Source organism: Rhipicephalus sanguineus, chromosome 1 (genome assembly GCF_013339695.2).
Source record: "Rhipicephalus sanguineus isolate Rsan-2018 chromosome 1, BIME_Rsan_1.4, whole genome shotgun sequence".
Classification (NCBI taxonomy): domain Eukaryota; kingdom Metazoa; phylum Arthropoda; class Arachnida; order Ixodida; family Ixodidae; genus Rhipicephalus; species Rhipicephalus sanguineus.
The window spans coordinates 51202984-51226988 of NC_051176.1; the positions used below are offsets into that span (position 1 = coordinate 51202984).

The 24005-nt window shown below is 48.5% G+C and overlaps 1 protein-coding gene across 1 annotated transcript in view; it reads right to left on the reverse strand.

Annotated features, from left to right (window-relative positions):
* The window catches only part of LOC119391368 (putative ferric-chelate reductase 1 homolog), a 68635-nt gene that overhangs the window by 24968 nt on the left and 19662 nt on the right, over positions 1–24005 (reverse strand). The window lies entirely within an intron of this gene.

The following is a 24005-nucleotide window of genomic DNA, read 5'->3' on the forward strand; positions in this document are numbered from 1 at the left end:
AAACTTTTCCGCCCGTGTAAGGATGGCCTTGAGAGTCTGGCGCTTGTCGGCGTTACCCTTTACATTACAAACCACCTCGGCTTCTTTCCTAGTGCCCGCTGCAGCTCAGCGTTGAATGATTGATCAAAATATTGTTGCAAGAAGTTCTCCGTGGCTCTGGTAAGTTGTTGGACGCTGCAGGTGGACAATCATTGAGCTCAATATTAAAATGTTTGTTTCGTAATATTGGTAGCGTATGGAAAATTGCGTATGCGCTCTGCTGACTGCGCGTTGTGATTCGCCCGCTTTTCGGCGTAATGTCAAAACATTTGAATATGGCAGGAGACACTTGTACACAAAGCAGTGCAACCAAACAGCGAGATCCGATAACGGATACTTCTGTAACGTTCTAGGGCCTAATATCATTTTGTCGAGTGAAACAAACAAGCATTCGAAACTCTGAATAAGCTTGGCAGTTGTAATTCGCTGAGGACAGAAAGTTTTGGTTGTCGCCATGTGTACTGACATAATAAAGGGAAGGCAAACGCACCGCTATACGACAAACAAATCATTTTTCTGGGCCACATCCCTAACATAGCCGTCTGGCCAATGGGAAATTGAAGCGCACTTGCGAACGAACAGCTTAGAGAGTACGGCCCTCGGCCTTTGACATACTTATTTATAGAAAGGTCATGGAGGTTCAGTCAACCAAGCGACAACTTTTGAAGCACGCTGTGCTCAGTCCTTCTAACTATAAGCGTCACTGTAAATGAGAATCGCGCGACCAGCCTGTTATAGTTATCTACTGCCTCCAGCTTCTCACTCAGTGACTACTATTTCCGGCATTCTTCACTTCCTTGTGACGCCCAGGGGTTTCGTATAAGTAGCGAAATGTCAACGAAGAAAAACAATTTTGCAATACGTCGCTATATATACCGCCAAAACGCACACGCACAACGTGCGACAACCCCTGCACGGCGCCCTGCAAAACAGGAGAGCGTTTCCCCGACGCTGTATCCACACGCTGCCGTTCCTATTATACGAAATAATGAAGCGGCGCCCCGTTGTCCCCAGTAATTCCCACCTGTCAGCGTTCGTGCCAGAACAATGGTTCCCAAATGCAGCCGGCACTGCGGGCGTTGCGCCGAAAGCTCGTATGCATATCGCGCCCGCTTTGTCTCGCCGGTTGCCTCTCGCCTTCGAGCCACGCAGCGTGCGTGTGTGTACACTACACGCTGTAAATAATCTTTTCGCTGGATCGCCCCGTGCATGCAGGCAGGTAGGCACGCACGTGGTGTTGTTTCTTCAGGGTGGGCAAGAAAAGAGCCTCCAACGCGGCGTTCCCGATCGCCGGACCGTGCATCGCGACTTGGCGCGTCCTTGAAGTTGCGGGTGCCACCTACCTCCTTTCCTCGTAACGGCGCTATGTAGTGTAACCCCTATCTGATCCGCTGGTTCTTTTGGCCGCTCGGCGTTCGTCGGGATGGACGGCACGGCGGCGCACCCGCACGGGGCTACTCGCGAATGCGGCGCAGTCTCTTAATGACAAACGCGCGGACCATTCGTGGGACGCGCCGTCGCTCTGTGACCGGGAAGTAAACACCGCGCTTTCTTTTCTTCTGTTCGCTCAGAAAAGAGAAAGCGGCGAGCCGAACCTCTGGATGATAAGAGCCGCCCAGGAGGAGAACTACGAGAAAGCGGCGCGTGGAATTATTTCTCCCGTTCCTCGTCCTCTTTCTCTTCTTTTTTGAAGGTGCCTGAGAGAGCAGCATTTGGGTGTTGTTTGCGGTCATCATGGTGCGCGACCTTTCCTTTGTTATTATTATTTTTTTAATTTTGTCGCTACACCGCGGAACCGTGTCGGTCAGACTAGGAATAGTTCCAGCGTATTCGATTCCTCCTTTTCGCGGCTTTGATACGGCGCCAACGCTGGCCTCAATGCATACCAGGGCGAGCCAACGTGCATCCTCTTCTCCTTTCATCCACACTGATCCTTTCATCCACCGAGCAACAATGTCTGAAGGGAGAAACACAGCTCATCTGGCGCCATGAGGTACGCAGTCGCGGGCTGGTGAAGGTGCATGACCTATAGTCTGAATTGGAGCGCCGGCATTCCAAGATACCTTGCATTCGCGAGGAAGCGAATAAAACACAAACTGTTTTTGTATCTTTCTTCCTATGTGGACTGATATGGTCTATATATCCTGCACTTCCACCCACCGTAGTAGCTCAGCAAGTAAGCTGTTAACCTCGAGGACGTGCGTTCAATTCCCGGACATGGCGGCCACATTTCGATGGGGGTCAAATGCAAAAACACCCGCACACTTGGGTTTAATTAAAGACTGATTAAAGAAACCGCCGTGGTACAAGTCCCCCACTATGGCTTATCTCATAATAATACCGTTGTTTTGGCATGTAAAACCCCACAGTCAATTTTTTTTAATTTTTCCTGTGAAGAAGCAAGTTCCCTTTTTACACGAAAAAGTCTGCAAGCGTACAAACATAGTGCAATCGAAATCGCGGCAATGATGTATAAGCTTTTTGCTCACTTGACGACCTGAACTGCTAGGGATGCTGATTTGACAAGCTTTGAGCCTATTGCGAGCCATGCTGCTTGTTTATCACCTGCGGAGATGTCGGCAGTACATGGCCGGACAGGAATGTAATTGATTTTAAACAGTGCCCACGCAATGCCATGACAGCTGTGCAGCCACTTCCGTGTAACAAGTGTAGTTGTACACCTCGGCGTAGTATGCTACTGCCATACCGGAATTAGCTATGCAGAGTGCATGCCATCAGCCTAGAGCTCAAATTCCGAAGTTTGGCTCAGCTGTATAGTTGGAAATCCATTCGCTTGCGGCGAACAACGTAAAACAAACTAAACGCGAATGAAGTGCTGCTATTCCTTCTTTCGTATTCAGTTTGCTCTGAGCTGTTCGTCACACGACAATGGAGTTTACGAAGCAAATCAGTATGTGTGTGTGTGTGTGTGTGTGTGTGTGTGTGTGTGTGTGTGTGTGTGTGTGTGTGCATGTGTGCGTGTATTTGTGCGCGCGTGTGTGTATGTGTGTGTAGGTGCGTGTACGTGCGCATGTGTTGTGCATGTGTGCGCGCGTGAGTGTGTGCGTGTGTGTATGTGTGCGTGTTTTTGTGCGTGTGTATGTGTGTGTATGTGTGCGCGCGTGAGTGTGTGTGCGCGCGTGAGTGAGTGCGTGCGTGCGTGTGTGTGTGCGTGCGTGAGTGTGTGTGTGTGTGTGTGTGTCTGTGTGTCTGTGTTTGTGATGGATTCTTGATAGCGCCCTAATTGACAGACATTGCTCCATTGCTCTAGGTTCCCTACACACAGTAGAACCGACGGTTCAGCGGATGACCATCTGTAAAGTAAGTGCGTTTACACAAGCAGTTGCATCTCCTAAATGCCTGAGTTGTCCACGTGACTGCATCCACAAACTTGCAGTAGTAAACGGGAAGTCTTACTGCCCAAGATATTCGCGACGTTCCACTCAAGAACAAATAAACAAACGTGGAGAGTGAGAGAGAGAGGAATCGGGTCACCTTAAAGTTTCGTCAATAAAAGTCCAGGACCTTGGCTCATTAACTGAAACATATCACATTAAAGCACAAGCTCATTGAAAGTATACGGCTATTCACACGGCACGCGAAAGAAGACACATTGGTTCACTGCCGCGTTTCACGCGCACTCAGTTTCTAGAAGTAACCTTCGCAATTTACATATTAAAAAAAAAAAAAAAGCAGCAAGAAAGAAATGATTTCTCCATTCAGTCCCAATTTAAGATCACGGGGGCTCAGCTGGCTAGACCACGAGCCTCCGCTACGTTGTTTAATGTAGACGAGCCTCCTCCTTAGGAATTTGGCAAACTGTACATACAGCGCATACCGTAAAAGCGCATGGGCTACATCAAAAGTTCAGAGGCTTCCCCCTCTCCCCGTTCCTAGGAAGAAAAAAAAAGTACGAGTCCTAATCCTCGAAATCGGGGAAAGTCTTTTTTTCAGGGCCCGAGACATTCAGCGACCACCTTTAGGGGCGCGCGCAGACTGCCGCCGCCAGACTGCAGCGCTATGCTTCTTTCTTCTATTTCGAGAGCCGGGCGGGAATATATACGGCCGCAATGTGCGTTCGGGGCGGCCCCGTATTTTGTGTACGCGATACAGACGCCGCTGCTGCTCTAACTCCCTCTCTTTCCTTCATTTGTCGCCATTAATTCTGGACTCGGCGGCGGCCACGCTTCGCTTTGCGCCGGTCCACACTGCTGCCGAGCGGAGCGCTTCGACACGCTCCGATGCTTTTTCGTCCATGCTATGCAGCGAGCGGAGGCGTTCGCGCTGACGAATCAGGCAGGTTCGTTTCTGTCTTTCCTGAAGGTCATTTCTCCGTTCCCTCGGTGTTTCATTGCGTCCTCTGTGCATCCTACTTCGTAGCGAAACTGAATAATGTGCACAGCTTTATCATCTCTCATCCGCATTCAGGCTTTCAATATTCAAGTGAACGGGCTTGCGCGAGATTCTCGCGTTTGCGCCGCGCTGTCGCAAGACGGAAGCCGCACTATGGCGTCCACGTATGTGTACATATCATTCAGATGGACTCCTTCATTCGCTCGACTTGCCTTCATGTGAGTAAAAGAGGCGCGAAACAACGCCGGGGAGAAATAAAATACCGGTACTATTTAAGCTCGCGCCTATAAACGCAGCTGATATTGTGTGCACAAAAGAGAGAAACGCAATTCGTGAACATAATAAACTGCGCGTACGAGTCTCGGACAGGAAAAAATTAATCTCAGGGACTTGATAATCACTGAAAAGCTTCTATAACTATCCTATTACTCGAGTTCTCGTAACGAAACAATAGTGCATACGAATGAATCTGGTTTAATGTAATCATTACTCACCACCTAAGTTTTATACTATGCTAAGAAATCGAAAAGCTTTTGCACTCCACAGAAATGCGGCCCACCATGATCAGGAGCCCTCCTGCTTCAAAGGTCGGCAAACTCACTCATGAGTCGACTCACTCAGGCTCATTCAGACTCATATCGAGCCGTGAGTCTGAGTGAGTCCGGGCGAGTAATATTTAGGTGAGTCTGGGTCCGAATGAGTATACGGTTGAGAAAAACTTTAGTGAGTCTGAGTCCGAGTGAGTCGGGTTGAAGAAACTTTTGGTGAGTCTGATTCCGAGTGAGCTTTAAGGGCAAAATGTATTCCATGAGTGAGTCTGAGTGAGCTCCACATTTTTTGCCGACTTATGTCCTGCTTAGAGCAGCGTATAACGCCGTTCCCGCTAAGCCATCGCGACGGGTTCTTGAACCACTAAATCATGGAAGTTACCTAGTAACGTCGACATTTTGGCTATGGTTGGTGTACACAGGTGTACAATTCAGTGTACACAGCGCGACTTCTTGGTCTTAGTCTCCGTTTGAAGACGGTCGGACTTTACCTTGAAATAGAAATGACCTCGCAACTGTGGGCCCACGGCTCGCGTTTAAAAGTAGTGTTCATCGTCGTTATTAACTGGTGCCTATTTTTTACAAATAGACGCCAATATAGCCTCTATATACGTATACGCAGTCCACGAGCCTTATATACATATCTAAAGTAGCACTGTAGGAGGGCACTATTTCTCTCTCCTACTTGACTGTAAATGCCACATTAGGAGAGTAAAGTGCTGATATTAAGCACGTGTGTTCCATTTGGGGCCTCTGCATGCATCTTGGCACACTCGAACTCTGCGTAGCAAAAAGAAGATCGCATAGGTTTGTCTGTCCTGTATGTCTATATTGTATCATTAGCGAAGACAGCTAGTGAACTGCAAAAAAAAAAAAGCACTTGCGAAAACTTTGTGAATTCGATCCCTGATTCACATTGTCGGTGTACTCTAGAAGAACTTCTTGAGCAAAATTCAGGAAAGCATGTTGCCACTATGTAGGGCATTCTCGCTATTGTCGCGATTCCCTAGATGCACCTACTTGAAAATCACTGCGAACTTCTTTGTGAGTAGAGACGCCCTGTTTCCGCATTTTACTTTCGCCTTTTCTTTTTGTAGAAAGGCAAAAAAAAAAAGATTTCACTCATGTGTGTGTGATCGATGTGCCAGATATAAGCGGAAACCTCTGCCATCGGTGCATTTCTCAAGGCGTTCCCGATGCCATGCACTGCTATATCCGGACTATTATTTATGGCGACGCAGAGGGAATTCACGCAAGACATGCGCATGACTTTCTTACGAGTCCTTGCTCTTCATATCCGTAGCACCGAAGCACGGGCGGCGCCATTAATAGCAGTTTCGCGATGCGGACTGAAAAGCCGGACTTCTCCGAACACATCGTTCATAACGGGAACGTTTTCATCTCGGAGCCGTCACGGAGACGACTAAAATAAAAGCGGGGATTTTGTTCGTCGCTCAACAACGTCGATTATTCGGCAGTACAACTGTGCCCTCTTCACTCCGTACATCTCGACCCTGTGTGTACACAAATATATAAGGAGGCCACTAAAACGACCTCATCCGTCAAAGCGGGCTTTCTTTTCTCAGCCACACATCAGCGGTCAGCGCTGCCGAGGTTTGCTCGGCGCGCTTTTCATCGTTGATCTCCGCGGCCGAATGCGGAGGGTGCGACCTTGGTGCAGTCCCATTTCCAGTTGTGGGAATCACGACGTCTTCATCCGTCACCTGCAAGGACTCCGCGTCACCCACAACCCCGACAAATCGAGACGAGGAGGCGCGCACGACTTCGAACAATGGCGCGATCCGTTACCCCCCAAACAAGCTGCAGGTACGAGAGAGAACACGCTCGCACGTGCGCGGGCGTTTCCTTTCCTAGTTACGACGAGGGCACGATCAGGGCAGGCGGCCACAGTGCGTACATAGGCGGCACACTTTGTCCCGCTTTTATTGCCTGTCTTGTTCACACTGCGGCACGCGTGGAGCATCCATTTTTTCTCAGGTGTTTGTTTCCTGACGCGCGAAATAGATTGAAGCGCCGCCGATGTAGAACGATAGGCGGCGCGGCCTCGCCATCTCGTTCGTTTGTAAGCAAAGCTGTCTATAATGCGAACAGACAAGGCGGGGTCGAGAGAGAGCTGAATCATACAGGACGGTTAAGCTTCAGACAACAAGCTCTTCTTTCTTTCCTTCGTTAATTGGGTAACAACACTGAGACTGGCTGTAAAGTCTCAGAGAGTCGTCTAGTGCGCTATTAGCCGTGCTATATCCTGTTCTCATTAGCTTCGACAGAAAGAGTAACATACCGAAGACAAGAAAAAAGAAGAAAAATTTGACATCGGCTCTTTTTGACGCCATTTCTCGGCGTCTGTACACTGCAAGACCTTCCTGGAAGACCTTCCATTCGCCACTACCTCCATACTTCATGGTTTCGCTTCATGGTTTCGCAAGCTGCACGCGCGTGAACAGACGGGTTGTACCAACGCGCACCTGTGTTGATTACGTCACCGACTTGTCGTGATCGAAGTTCACCCAGACGTGCGAGACCACCTCGGCATTCTTATCACATTGGGAAACCGTCATGAGCGCTGCATAGCGCGGCGAAGTTCTACACGCATGCACACATGTGATGAATAGCGCGACCGTCTAATGGTTGCCGGCACGTTAGAGGTGTTAAACTGTACGCACCGACGTTATCCCGATGCTTATACGCTAATCTGCTGCAGCGCGTAATAACTAACGCGTTTTCTTATTATTCATGGTCCGGTGAGCCGGAATGCAGAGAGATGATCGGTCATTAGAAGGCGCGGAACCTCGGCGCCCTCGGTTATAGGGGGACATGCGTGCACTGCACGGTGGCCTCCATCTAACCCGCTCTACCGCCACTTACACGCTGAAGCGCCCGAGCAGCCACTTGACAAGCGCTGCTTCCAAGGCTGCAGCACGTTTATAAGCACAGAACGAGTTCTTCCTCTGAAGTGCGGATTGCAGACTGTGGTGGTGGTAGTGGTTTGAAGAGGAAAAGGCGCCTAATTTCTGCAGCCCGGTCGAAGGCTGTATAGACACAACACTGCATGCGACCCTTCAGACGGCGAGATGCCCACGTGCGCGCGATGGGTCGACGCGTCCTCAACGCCTGCACTCTCAGTTGGAGCAGTCATTGTTGTGAGCAACAACCAAGGACGCGGGCGCGAATGCCGCCCCACGTTAGAACCAAATTAAGGGACTCGGGCAAAACGCGCGGGCGGTATCAACGCGCGATGGTGTCAGCCGCCATTTTTACACGATGGCCGCCACGTCCGTAGTGAGGGTGGAACCACGTCCTTCATCTCGGAGGCTGTAGTGGCAGCTATTATAATTTGGCCTTTGTGACTAATGTCGAAAGTTGCATTTATACAGAAGCGCCTGTTGTTGGGAACTTCACGCAAACTGCAGTGCAGCAGACATGCAAGCATATTCAAGGTGCATCGAGACGTTGAGGGTTACCTAGCCAGTACTTAGATTTGCGAGAATGTGGGAAAAAAAATGTTGCAGGTTAAAGGTCGCGGGATCGAATCCCGGCCGCGGCTGCTGCATTTTCGATGGAGGCGAGAATGTTTGAGGCCCATGTACTTAGACTTAGGTGCACGTTAAAGAACCCCAGGTGGTCGAAATTTCCGGAGCCCTCCGCTACGGCGTCTCTCATAATCATATCGTGGTTTTGGGACGTGAAACCCCAGATATTATTATTATTATTATTATTATTATTATTATTATTATTATTATTATTATTATTATTATTATTATTATTATTATTATTGTTGTTGTTGTTGTTGTTGTTGTTGTGTTGTTGCAGCTTAGCAAAAACAAAGAATGGAATGACAATGACCGCGCACGATTTAAAATTTGAAGCATTCTCTCTTTCGAGAGTACAATGAATTGATGCCGCCTATAACATCAACGATGTTCTTTGTCTCGCCATTTATCGCCTTTACCGGCGGGAAAGGGCGCGCATTCATTGATCCAGCTGTTCGCCTAGTTGGAGGACTGACCTATGGCGTAATATATCTACACGGCGGAAACAAAACCACCACGGCTGATCGAAATCTGAGAACAAGACACCCACACAGATCTATAGCTGCAGCTCGTGCGATCAGCCTGTCCGGGACAATGGAAGTGCATACGTAACCGATTCACGCTGGTGTGCGAACGGTCAAGAAAAAAGAAAAGATGGACAGATAGCACAGTTTGCGTGTGCTACGCTCACGGATGTGCGTTTAGCGCAAACGGCGGCACGCGACGACCTGCTCGTGCAGGGTTTTAGGGGCCGGACAAACGGTGCGTGTTTGCTCAGAGAACGCCGAGCGCGCCCCACTTGTTCCGCTTTTCTCTCGACAGTATACATGCAGGAGGGTAGTTGATCGACTGACCGGCGGGGCACCGTCTGCACGGATGTGTGCGGAGTTTGCTTGAGTGTTTGCCAGAGAAGGAAAGGAAGCACTGTGCAAACACACTGCCGGGCTGGTGCAGTTTTGTTTTCCTTGGGGAAGTGAGCCGGCGCTACTGTTTCCTTACACTAAAGACGTAACAATACGGACGCTCGTCCTATCATGTGTTTCTGTGTCACCGTTAGAAGAAAGGTCGTGCGGGTTTACTTTCTTAAAGAAGATCAAATACAAGTAGGCGATTCGTATCATGAATCGCAAACACCTCGGCTCACTCGCAGCATAGACGGATCGGCGCTCGTGTCAAGCTCAAAGTATATATGCACAGCCCTGTCACAAGGCATCTTCGTGAATGTTCTCCTAGCAACACAACCATGGCTTTCGTACCAGAAATGAAGGCATATTTTTTTTCATGGTAGTTTTTGATTGCGGCGTTATATGTTTAGTTAAAGATGTACGCAAGACAAAAGGCAATAATGGAAGTGTATCGGAATCCGAGGCGTATGTATAAGCTGCCTGTGTTTATTCGCAATTCTTTTCGTGTCCTCCTCGTCGCTCCTCCCCACTTTCTTTCTTTCTTTCTTTCTTTCTTTCTTTCTTTCTTTCTTTCTTTCTTTCTTTCTTTCTTTCTTTCTTTCTTTCTTTCTTTCTTTCCTTCTTTCCTTCTTTCTTTCCTTCTTTCTTTCCTTCTTTCTTTCTTTCTTTCTTTCTTTCTTTCTTTCTTTCTCTCTCTCTCCACTGTATCACTTTTTTCAAAGTCAAGAAGCAAAATGTTTGCATCGTATTATCAAGCGGCGGTCGCATTTCGATGGAGGCGAAATGTTAAGAGGCCTGCGTACTGTGCGATGTCAGTGCTCCTTAAAGAACACCAGATGGTCGAAATTTCCGGAGCCGTTCACTACGGTGTGCCTCATAATTATATCGTGGTTTTGGCAGGTAAAACCCAACACATTATTATTACATAGTATTAGATGCGATGTAATATGGACATACGGAGTAGATCGCGTCATTATTTGGACGCGCAGCTCAACTGACGCTTAATATCGACGATGACCGCTAATAGTGTAGAGTAACAAACGAGTACCAGGGAGAAAAAACACCTGTTGCCTTTAAAGAGTCCCGGCAAAGGGTTTGTTGAAAAAACAAACAAAAGAAACGACACCACCAACGATTAAGAAATGACAATAAAACGCACAGCTGTTCGAACGTCCTCATTTCATCATGCAAGTGGAAGAGGAAAACACCACGCGTCGAGCTGTCGTCCTCTCGCGGGTCACACTCCAACCGCATCCGATGAATTAAACCCGTTCTCTCCCAGCACGTGCCAGTGCCGGTTGCGCAACTCGCACGTAGCGGCTCGTGCTAGTTTGCTCATCCTGTGCGGCGCGTATACACACTGGCGCAATGCATCGACTGACCGGCCGTTTCGCTCCTCCTATTCAACGGAACTGTCGACCCCGTTACGGATGCTGCACGACGGCGGCATCCACGGCGGTGTCGTCACTTGTCCGACACAGCCGGCCATCGAAACAGACTGGCCATGAGAAGAACAGCAATTTTGTGCGTAGAGTTTGGGATACTCTTCGGACGGATGTGACAGCGGACCGAATCACGCGAAGTGTCGGAGACGACGCTGTCGCCGGTCCTTGACAGCCTCCGATCATTTCGCTCTACAAGCGTTTGTTTCTTCAGCCTCTCTGTTGATCTCGCGATGTGCTTTTCTGAGAGGAAGCCACTTTATTAATTTCGGCTCCTGCCCGAACTGCCCTGAAATTCGCTGAGAAACACTGTGGCGATTCTGAGCGTGGAAGCCCGTGCGTCTGTAGACATCAGGCCCGTAGCCAGGAAGGGGGGGGAGGTGCCTACCCGCCTCCCCCGAAATTATTTTAAAGGGGGTGTTTTACCGAAAATAAATAATGAAAAAGCAGTTTTTTTCTAAAATAGTCAAGACCTTCAGCAGGTAGGCGCCCTCCCCCCCGCTCCCCCCCCCCCCCAAAAAAAAAAAGAAATACCTGGCTACGGGCTTGGTAGACATAGTATATATAAATGATACACGATCGCTTTGATCGAGAGATCCCATCTCTTCCTCTATGCTCCAGAAATATAGGTTTGGCAACTATGTATAGGACCGTGGGCGCCAATGAAACAGGGTCGTTATTCGTAAATGTCCTGGGCATACGCAGTATCTTTTTCTCTTGGCAAGTTATAACGTCCCAACTGCTATGCTGTGGGCCGCAGAGATACGTTCGCTGAGGGCGGAGGCGGAACCGCAATCCTCTCTCGACGCCGAGAATTCGCTGGCGCTGCAGCCCACGGGTGCAAAGGCATGCAAAGGCTGCAGACGCGGGCTACGCAAGGACGCCCAGGCTACAAAGCAGCAGTGACAAGTCGCTCTCCTTTCCTCTCCATTTTTCCCGCTTTAGCTCGTACATGCCGACACGACCAAGGACGGCGAAACAAGCCATTCGCAAGCCTGTCGGATAGGGAATTGGCTAGAATATCCAACGTCGAAGAAGCAGCCATGGGCCGACACCTCCGTGTTGCGGAAAACGTGTGGTTTTTATATACTTGCCCGAATATATAAAAGACGCGCGCGCGCGCGAGCGTATTAAAATGGGAGTGTGTAACACGAAGGACGCTGTAGTGAAGGGCCACTGGTGGACTTTAACATGCCGGGGTTCAGCTAAGTGACTCCAAAAACACAGTACACGAGAGCTTTCATTTCGCTTCCGTTGGAATGCGGCCTCCGCAGTTGGGGAATAAAAACAACTACCATGTGTTCAGCCACACAGCAACATGGTCAGCGACAGTGTGCGTGCGTGCGCGCGTGCGTGCACTCGAAATGGTGTTCGCGGCGATAGATCGATTAATTTTCCTACGCGAGTCCATTTTTCCTCTAATCAACGTGCAAGTGTTAAATTCGTTAATTGCTTAAAGTCACGCGCGCCAAATGAGGCAGAGCGCACGCACTATTCTTTTATTTCTTCTTCGAGTGGACCGATCGAAGTCACGTAAACCAAATGAAGCAAACGTATTTGCCGCAACTGCATGAGCGTACTATGAAGGGAGTTTCCGCATACTCAGATAACCAGCCTGCGATCGCGTGCAGTGGGATATCGGGCGCAATTATACTGGTTTAAACAGCAACGCTCTCGGAGAGCGCTACCCGATGAAAAGATCGAGCCTACATAGAGGTGTTTGCCAAGAAAGGCCAGAAGATAACAGAGAGAGAGAGAGAGAGAGAGAGAGAGAGAGAGATACGAAGAGGAAAGGCAGGGAGGTTAACCAAGCTTTGGCTCGGTTGGCCACCCTGCACTTGGGGTGGGGGAGAGGGGGAATAATAGAAAGAAAGGGTAAAGAAGAAAGAAGAAGAGTAAGAAAGGGAATGGATGAACAGTTTGAAACTACACAACACGAACTCTCGCTGTTAGTTCACAGGCGCTCGTGAAGTCTGTGGTCATCAAGAAGCACAAGAGGGCTTTCGTGGCCTTGCGCATATGCGAGACCGTAGGCCAAGTCCCAAGATCTCTTTTCTGTCAGCGGTCTTGAGTCCAGGTGACGGAGCTTGACTTCCATACTACGTCGTTGAGCTTGGTATGATGGGCAGTGGCACAGAATGTGTTCAAGCGTCTCCTCGCAGGCGCAAGTGTTGCATGCCGCACTGCTGGCCATTCCAATGAGACTCGAATACGCATTCGTAAATGCCACGCCCAACCACATGCGGCACAGTAAAGTTGCATCGCGTCTTGAGAGCCCGGATGGCAAACGGTATACGTACTTTCATTAGTACAAGAATCCAGCGCAAAAAATTACACATACACAAGAAAGAAACCTCAACGTACAAGGAAGAGCGCTCTGTTGTGTTTCCTTCTTCTGTGTCTGTAATTTTTGCGCATGATTCTTGTAGTATATAATGTGAGACCAACTAGCCCAAGAAGCAGTCTCTCTTACATACGTTTATGATCGAAAGCCTAGTCGATATAATGGTACCTTCGAGACGAATGGCACCTGCCACTGAGGTCAATTAAAGAGCGATTCTGAAACGATTGTGAGCATTCCCTGATCGCAAACACGGAAATGTAAAGTAATTCAAGATGCGTATATTGGTGTTCTCTAACGCATAAGCATTTCTTATATTCTTTCTTTTTTGTATCTCCCACGGACGTCGAGGCAACGTTTGCAACACACGTAGACGCCGACGTGTATAGTTTAATAGGCGAGTAGAACTTAGAGAGGCACATAGAGACAAAGACGCAAGGGGTGTCCCATTGTCTCTGCAATTCAAAGAAACACTGCCATTCAAGGAGTCGCGCTTCCTTTCTTTTCTGCGCATACTTATTCGCCCCCAATTGCCTTCGCGGTACTTTCTTGATGCTATACTTCGAATCGCCAACTAATGGGCCCCTTTGCACGGTTCCCGTCGCGAATGTTGAGCGAGAGCGACACCTTTGAATCACCGTTATCCACTGCCTTTTATGCTTGCTGATAGCAATATCTTTGTTCTTTCGCTGTTAGGCATTGCGATGCACACAGTTTAACTGCAACGAGCTATCGTGTATGTAGTACAAGGCGTCCTATAACTAACTCAAGCTATAAGCTGAACAAGAGAACTAGAATTGATCGAGGCGCTATAGACACAAGCATCCACCAGTAAATGAAGAGGAGGAGAGCAAAGGGGACATCGTTTGTAGCAATTTCACCGAGGTCTGTCAGATATAGGGAAAGGAGAGCGGACAAAAAAAACAAAAAAAAATATTTTTGTTGGTGGAAAAGGACAGAATTTCGCGAGGGCCTAATAACGGTGTATTATATATCGGTTTTCGATATAGCATTTTCTTTTTCGTATACAGCCGTATAGGATTAGCTGGTAGAGTGCTTAGAGAGTTACTTTTCAAGCACGCGTGCTCTGCATTATATTGTGCGTTAGTTCTGCAATCAAATCTGTTCTCAATGACTTGCATGCTACGCATGCGAGCCAACACAGTCGACAACTCGATTTTACCGAGGCACTGAAAATTTTATTTGGTACATTCTTGTACAGGTAACGAACACCGTACATGCGCAGACTGGCGCAACGGAGTAGAACTGTGCCGCAGTATATAGGGGCCAGCGCCGCTGTGGAACGAATGTCGCAACGAGAGGCGCGATGCCGCACGAATGGGTTTAGGGACGGTGCGTCCCTTCGGAAGGAGCGTCCGACCATCAGTGAAATGACTCTGTACATTGTGCGGGGTAAGAGCTGCAGACAAAATGCAGCAGTGCGGAGCACGCGCGGAATGGCGCCTGTTACGGCGTTACGTATACGAAATGAAAGAAAGAATAAGGAAGAAGATAAACAGGGAACTATATACCAAGCAGACGCGCCACATAGCTGTAACCGAAATCGAACAGCCGGTCTTTCGGCTCTTTCAGCTATGTTGCTTTTCATAGCACGCCCGCTTGCGTCGTTTCTTTCTTTGGTATAATCTCGTTTCGTGCACATGGCCTAGAAGCTTCTGCATTAGTTGTGCTTGGGAAAGTATATTGGGAAACTTTTAACAAGAGATGCGCGAGGCGTGCGACGGAAAATGCGCTGCACACGTTCTGCGCATGCTGTTTGCGTATTCCTTAGCGCTGTGACAATGTTCAACAGTAGCTTATGCAATATCGGATATGTTAGCTTTTCGGCAAGGCTGTCCCTAAGCTGACTGCGACAGTACGCTGGATGAAAGGAAAAGAAAGGAGGCGGAAAACAGAAAGACTAAAGGTTGTTAGAAACAAACTGGTCTTAGAAGGCTTTAATGCGATAGCGAGCTTCGGAAGCCTTTTAGGAGGATGTAGCCGAAAAACTCTACCCGCTATCCCTTCTTCATCGCCGCTTTAGGCGGGTGTTGAGGAAATTGAGCTATAAATAAACTCCGCGCGTTGGAGGGGTGACGCCTCCCTGCGTGGTCGCAACGTCGTGCACTCGATGACTAGAATTTCGGTCGTTTTCCGCTTTTTTTTCTTTATCTTCTTACGATAAGTGCAGATGACACCTAAGATGCGCTGGGCGAATAAAGTATACTAATACAAAAGTTCTAACCTGATTTAACAGAGTGGAACGCTGGGCGAGTTTATGCTTTACGAAAAAAAAAAAAAAAAAAAACGAGAGAAGACAGGACACTGGCGCCCTATCCTTTCTTCTCTCGTTATTTTTTTTCTCGTTCTCAGTTCGTGCCACAAATCTCTCGTTGTAACTTGATAACTGCAAATATATACGGACAAATGTAAAAAAAAAAAGAAAAAGACGTAAGTGTTGAAGCTTTCTATCGAACGGGCGACTGTAACAGAACCTGCTTAATTTCGACAAATCCAGTATACAGTCGAGAGCGTGCACGCCATACTACTGCGGATTCCGCCGAAGGCCCAATATAAAAAACTCTGTAGCACGCCTTATTGCAGCCGCATGCCCCAAACGGTATACTACACACGTCGCCAACTTCATCGGGTTTTACTAGACCTGCTTTCGCTGCCTATTCCATCACGGGCTGTGCTAAAGGCTTTCTACTGGCTCAGGCCAGACAGAGAAAGAGAGAGAACCTGGTGAAGAAAGAGTGCCAAGGACCGCGTACGCGGCACACTCTTGTAACAAATGTCTTAGCCCGTGGCGTAACCTGCGATTCGCCAAAATATGCTACGCCGGCGCCTCGTTCCCGCAGCGTTAACTTTTATTGTGTTTTTTTTTTTCTTCGCCGTCCGCGTACTTTCCCTGGCTTTCTCGTTTCGGCCCGCGTATATCGTGCCAAGCGCCGAGGGGAGACCGTGCCCTCGATCTCGAGGCTTATTAGCCACAGCCCACTGCTGGCTTTGCGAGGACCGACGAACAACGCACCTTGCTCCAATTTTTTTTTTTTTCGTTTCGTCCGAGCTCACCGTTTTTTCTTGCGTCTCTTCCTTATTATTTTTTTTTTCCCCGTTCGTCGGCAATTAGTCCACGCCGCTCGCAAGCCCATATCCTGCGCGCGCTTTTTGGCTCAACCACACCTTCCTTCTCACCCCTTCTCTCTTTCTCTCCCGCTCTCGGCGCGAAAATAAGGAATAGAGCCTCTGCTCCGCTTGTACAGTGTCCAGTATTTAGCCTTTTCATTTTCTTTCTTCTTCTCGTGCTCGTGTACGCTTTGAACGACGTATGTTGCACTTCTCGTGCGACTATACTGGCCTTGCACGGTGGTGTTCTGGAGTTTCACCTTCAATTGTGGTACACGAACTTTGAGGTGCGCCGCTGGTTCTGCTCACTCATGCAGGTTAAGAACCTCTATGCAGTAATTTAGTGGCACGCGCGATGTGCACATTCGTGTGAACTGGGTGCAGATATTGCGAGCGACGTAGATGACACACATTTCGTTCCAAGTGCGCACGCACCTCGTATATGCGAGTATAGGGCGTGACGCTCGCTGTATGACTTTTGCTGCGACTTGCGGTGTATATGTGATACCTGCCGCAGTTTAGTTAATATTTGCACTTGGAAACAACTTCGATACTTACAAAACGTTGCGTCTCTTTATTTCTTCATGAACCGATCTCGCTCTTAATTGTGCGCGTGTGCGTGAATTTGTTTGTGCGCTGGCAGACAGTGACACAGAAAAGGGTATATCAAGGATACACGAAGCGCTTTCAACGCGTCTCCTGTACCTCCTTTCTGTAACCACAAGAACTTAATGTGCTACGTACTATAGCCCATGCCGACTTTCTGAAAATATTTCTCTACCTTCTCTGGTCTTTCTCTCTTTGATTTTTAAGGCGTACTTTATAATTGAAAGCCGATGCTATTGTAGGTGCTGCTGCAACTGTGCCGTTCATAACACCGGATGACACATTCATTCTAACACTCAGCAGCACCTTAAGTCTACCGGTTTATTATGGATTGAAAAAAGAAATATTTTTGGGTGCTTGAAAATTCTGCTGCTTGAACCCACGTGACTGCTGCGGCAGTTGAAAGCTTGACATTCAACAGGCTTGATCATAGTGGTGAGGGGTTGCTACAGCGAGCACATTATATCGCACACGCAATGTGCCACGCACCGCCCACAGCTCACCGTATAGCACACTAAAATATCGAGAAGAGTCAAGACACACATGTGTCTAGTTCAGGAAGCCCAGTTTCTTACATAGGGGGAATCCAGACACACAGCGCCACACAGCAGCTATTACGTCCGACCGTGTCCCACCCCTCCCTGTGATCACTTATTAAATGTGGCCCCAATTTGACGCCGAGTGCACGCGAGTGTGCTCTCTCGACGCAATCGGCGGCCAGCGTTGTCTTTTCGAGCGTCGCTCCACTGGCTACCAAGTGAAGCGCGAAAATGGGCGGCTCCTGTATGGGAGACACCTGTTGCATGCCGTGTCGTCGCGGTGTAGTGCTCCCACCAGCGCATGCATAGGAGAATGCATGCACGCACGCACGCACGCACGCACGCTACGCACGCACGCACGCACACACACACACACACACACGCACGCACGCACGCACACACGCACACACACGCACACACGCACACACACGCACACACACACGCACTGGCACTTTGTGCGCAGGAAGCCGTCAGTCGCGCGTGGGCAAATGCGGGCGTCACGGCTGATCGGCCGAAACAACAACGAGCCCACTTTGCAGTCGATGCCCTCTCTTCCGCCATTGATTCACCCCCGCCGAACTGCGCGCTCATTCGCGCCCTGTTTGCTCCCCGTACTTTTGGAGCTGCGGCTCGTTCTTGCCTTGTCTTCTTTTGTTTTTATTATTCCCGGTCAACGCCACTTCGCTGAGGGAAAGAGAATCTTCTCCCACTCCGAAGAAACGTCGTTGAAGATTTAGCGGTTTCCTCGCGCATCTTTTTTTTTCTTTTTCTTTTTTCGGGTGTTACGCTATGTGGGCGTGTACGAGGGCTGTTCTTTCGATGACGAGCAGCCTCGATCTCGTGTTCAAGTATGTTTATAGAAAGAGATTTTAAAGTTTTGCTTGTTACGTGGCAAAGCCAGAATATGGTGATAAGGTGCGTCGTGGGGGGGGGGGGGGAGGGACGCCAAAATAATTTTGACAACATGTGGTTCTTTAACGTGCATCTAAATCTAAGTTAACACGGGAGTTTTTGAATTTAGCCCTCGTAGAAATACGGCTGTCATGGCTGGTGATTGAGCCCGCGCCATCAATCGTAGAGGGCAAACACAACCTCAGGGTGAACTTACGAACAAAAAAGCTCCGTAAGTTCGGCCCCCGTTTCGTAAGTGTCCTCCCCGCGGCAATAGTTACCACTCCAGTCGTATAAGTGGCGAGTGCGAGGACGCACGGAAAATGAGCAAATTCCTCTACGCAAGAGATGTTTTCTAGATGACATTCCACGGTCGTTTACTCTCCATGCAAAGAGAAATATGCGATTTTGCGGCATCCCGATCGATTCTCAAAACACCTAGCAGTTACGTATACCACACTTTGCGTCAGCATAGGTGGAACGTGTTTGTCGAAAAAAAATGCTTTTTCGTGAATCAGGCAAAGCAATATGACACGTGCAGGACAGGGTGTTGAGGTGCTTTAGTGATATTCAGACCGCGGTGTTAAATTTACAGTTGGTACAGTCGCACTGAAAAAGTCCGGCCGTTGGGTATAGGGTCCCGCATTCAAGTATACGAAGTTGTGTTCTGTTTTCCTCTTGGCGCGACGTTCAATTAGGTTTAGTTTGCAAAGTCGAGGGTGCCAGATGTCGTCCAGCGGTAATAGACTGCGCGCGCGAATGTTAGAAATCGAAGCGAAGATCCGCTTTCTTGGTGAAGCGAAGACTGACTGCGTTTCCATTAGAGCAACATTTGACCGAGGCGAATGTATCAATCTGCTCCGCGATTAACATCATTTTCAAAACCAGATTGCCCCTTGGGCAAGGGAACCTGTCCTTTGACAGCTGTTTAGAGAAGCAGCCGCACATCTAGGCCTTTTCTATACAACATGCCTAGCGCCTTTTGCAGTTCGAGAGATAGAGAAAGGTTAAGTGAAAGGCAGGGAGGTTAACCAGAAGAAAGTTTTTCGGTTCGCTACCCTGTACTGAAGAATGGGCAAGAGGGGAAGAAATTTAAGGCAGGGCAAAGAAGAATGGGTTGAAAGAATATAAAGGAAAACACACACACACTCAAGCACGGGAGCGTCATAGCCGTTCAGCGAGGCCGGATGACCGCAGAAACTTCAACAGCGCCTTCGTCGCTTTCTGGTTGCTTTCTGGTTGGAAGCTCGAACGTTCCGGCACTAGAAAATTGATTGCTCGGAAAGCGGCTGGTCATCGAGTCGTGTTAACGTTGTTGATAGCTGTTGTCTCTGAGAGCTGTCTATAGTGAGGACAATGACAAAGGACATATGCAATGGTTTCCTCACTGCCACTGATGACAGGCAGCGCTGTCTGCCATTCCGATTCAGTAAGCAAAGCTGTTCGCGAATGACACTCCAAGTCACAGGCGGCAGAGGTGGTTTTTGCAGTCAATGCTATGTTACAAAGTGAAAATAATTGGAATCCTTGATTTTTATTACCCACATACATGGTATAGCCCAGAGGAACTAGCTATCGTTTATCTACCAATCTGACGATGTAATTTTTCTATATTTTTCTCTGTGAATACCTCGGTGTTTTCCCTCCGTATTGTCAAACCTTACGACGTACTTGCAATTAAAAAAGAAAAGCATACAGTCGGAGAGGGCCATCAATTCACCTTTGCACTCGCATATCACTCAAACCATCCGCAGGCGTGGAGTGAAGTTAGCGTCGAGTGCAAAAAAAAAAAAAACAAAAGTTCACTCAGTCTTGAGAAAGGAAAAGTTGCGCCATCAGAGGCTAACAATTGCTCGAAAGAGCGAGAACGAGGTGGACACGCGATAACGTCTTCAAGTGCCAGTTTCCTGAAACCGCCTGCTCTTTTGCAACTTCCCTTCGCGCCGACGTGCGGGCCACTAAAACGCGCAGCGGATAAAGCGCGCGAACGAGCGCTGCCTAGTTCGCCCCCCTTTTCCGAACGTCTAATGCCACTTTCCGAGCACGGAACGCGATCAGCTAACTCCCTCGTTTCATCGTCATCCGCAACAGTAGCAGCAATAGCGCGCTACAGCGCGTAAAGCAATGCGTTATCGTCTCCTCTGGCTGCCCACTTTGTCGTTGATGCTCTTTCGCCCGACGTTTCGGGACAGGAGGCACCAGGACGGAAGAAACGCGTCCTTTTTTTTTTTTGTTGATTTTCACGTCCGTGCCGTTCGCTTTCCGCCACGGCGTTTTTTTTTCTCCCCTGATTTTTTCGCTTCTGTCTGCTTTCCTGCCGCACGTAACCACTCGTGCTACTCACGAACCGGTCATTGTTAAAAAAAAAGCTTTAAAATAAGAACACTTTCATCCAGAAGCTCGCGACGCCCCGAGCGGGAAAGCGGGTCAGCAAACGAGGAGAAAAAACGAACAGGTGGCGACGAAGAAGACGAGCGCGGCGGGGCATCAGCTGTAATGACTGCCTGCCCGCCGGAATCAACGCCCCCTACTGGCAAGTGAAACGAAACTAGGTTGGTAAAGCAAAGAAAGCGAGATACCATACAGGCGCCGAGTGGTTTGCGTCCTAGAAGATGAGCTCCTGGTATTCCCGCTTCCGGTCGTTAAAGGCGTTATTCGAGACCCTCCCTACCGCCTTTTACCATATATGCCGGGCCACGTGCGTAGTAGTATAATCGGTACGTGCTGCGTCCGTCTCCGAGTGCCCGTAATGCACACGTTTCCGGATGCTGTTCTTACGCCGGTGCTGCTTCCGGTGGCCTCAGTATAGTGCGGTACAGGTCAGCAGCGCCTGCACTTCGCTCCGTATGGGCACCTCTTTCCGGTAGGTTAAGCGCCTTTACCACTCGGTCCGTAAAGGTTAGTCACGCAGAAACGTGAGCTGGGAAACGCTTGAGAGCTGTAACTCATTTCGCACCGTACCTACTTATGGAGTCATTGTCCCGTATTGCGCAATGAACTCGACAGAGCATACAAAGATACTTTTGGGGCAAGAACGATATACCTGGAAAGCTTAAGATATGTTAACACACACACACACACACACACACACACACACACACACACACACACACACACACACACACACACACACACACACAATATATATATATATATATCTATATATATCTATCTATATATATATATCTATATATATATATATATATATATATGGATGGATAGTTACATGTTTTTGGGAGAGAGGAGGGCAGGACCACTGCTATGCGGCACTCAACGCATGGTAGTCGGAAATGAAAGCCTTCGTTCTTTTCTTTTTCTCGACGCCTAGATCGAGGTCGACGGCGAACGGCATGAAATGGCTCGATCACGGAGCTCAAGATTCAATCGAAGTGAGCGCATTGGAGCTTCTGACAAAGTGGTTCGATTTCTGCCTGCATGCTCTGTCCGAAACACCCTCTCTCTCTCTCCTGCTCACCCTCTTACGAGAGTGAGATGATGCGTTCGGTTTCTGTCTTCAGGCGGACAGTTGTCGCAGTTCTCCGCGTTGTGTCCGGTCCATGAAAATGTCTACGTGGCCATCAAGAATACGAGAACAAAAGAAAGGCTTCGACATTGTCGCTTGAGGCCGTGCGCCAACGCCATAGCTTCAGTCGTTTGGTGCACGGCTTGAGGCCGTGCACCAACGACTGCCAAGTTAAGCTGATGGCACATCGGGCCTGGTGAAGTGGGATACGATGATCACGAAAAGCCACTGTACAGATTGTGCGTATTACCAGAAAGGGAGGGCCTAATCTCGGTAATCTGGTGTCGATATGGAAACTCGTTTATTAAGGCGAAAGTCTTAGATCTCTCTCGAGTCTACAGATCCGGCGTAGTTGGCGTCAACAGGAATGGTCCCAAAAAGAACTAAGTAATAAAAGTGTTACAGAGTGTTAACTCGGGCTTGTTGGTACATACTAGACTACGGTCTTCTTTGTTCCGTTGTAGCGCTGTTTACCCGTACTTCAATAAAAGTGTGGCTCGAGGCGTGCGCCCAGTGTGCTTCGAGCCACGCGTTTCTCGAGCCATACGCTTCGAGCCATGCGTGTGTATGAGTTATACGCGACGCACGCATGAAATTTCGAAACATCAGCGTTTACGGATCAGAACGAGAGTGAATATCCTTTATTGCTTCAGCGCTCGTCCTTAGAACTTAAGCAAACGCATACGGCTGCATAAATGCAGCCATTGTATAAGTTTTAGATGAACGGGCAAGAACGCAATAATTTTCGAGATGTCTCTGTACTTAGCGAGCGTTACGCACAGCGCGGATTAGTACACGGCACGAAAAAAAAAAAAAATTAAACGTGCTTAAGACGCACTGGTGCGCTAGTTGATTCGTGATAGCGCTTACGTCTATGTTGATCTATATGTGTCCGTTCTGTCGTGGTTTTTGATGCGCGCTGCCATGAACTGCCGAATATTAAAAAGAGGAAGCGAGACAGGAGCACTCTGGCAAACTAGTTCTACGAACAACCACAATGCGCAGAAACATTCATGGAAGGGAAATTTCGTCATCCACCCGTTTATAGAGCGAAGCTATATACAAAGGAAACTCGCATGGTGTTTTTTTTTTTAGAAAGAAAACTTGTCAATTGACGAACACCTCGGAGCAGAGCAATTTTTTTCTTTTTGTTCAAAACGTTTCTCTCTCTCTCTCGCTTTCCCTCAGAGTTCCCTTCGTAGCCTTCAGCAAAAATTTTCAATTTCTTTCCTTTCAAGATGAGGAACTTTGAACACATAGTAAATGTTTAAGAAACACTATTCCGTCACTCATTACTTCAAGCTGATCCTAATGGCTCAGATGGCCGGGTTGTATTGTTTATGCCAGGTCTCGCAGTGGTCTCACAATTACGGGAAAAAAAGCAATGTAATTTTACAACTTTTAAAACCTATATTTTTACGCTCTATATATGCGTAAAAATTATGGCAGGCTAGATTGGCTGTCCTTCCGTGACGTTCTCCCTATTTATGCACTTTTCCTATTAGATGTAAGCATTAATGCAATATAATAAATATAAAAGAAAGAAGAAGAGAAAAAATACCGTCACCGCCAGGACTCGAGTGGTCGACAATCCATTCCGGCGTCATAATTTCGCGAGTGCAATAATTCATACGTGTATACATATGCACTTTCTCTCAGAGGCAACTCCGGCCCGTTCCAGTGTGCGCTCGCACTGCCTTGTCTGTGTTTTTCCTGCTGTATACTTCCCTGCTTTTCTCCACCCGGACGCCTAGCTGCCGACAGCAAGGAGTCGGCGGGTGTATACGTATATACCACCATTCCGGAGTGATTGTATCGCGAGCGCCAGAAAGAGCGAGATGCATTCGATTCCCGGCCCGCCTCTTCTCGTCGATGTAACTGTTTGATACGGTCTACTTAGCACGTTGGTCCGGGTGTACACCCGGTCCGCCGCCTTCTGCTCCGCTTTTACCAGAAAAAAAGAAAAAGAAAGCCCGCGCTGACTCTGAATACTTTTGCCCGGAAAGCCGAGGAACCGGGCGCGCACACATTCCGAGTCGATGCCAAACGGAACGTCGGGTTTGCGTCCACAAAGAGAGAGAGAGAGAAAGAGAGGACGTGTGGAAAGGATGGGAAGTTGACAGCAGGTAGACTTCTGC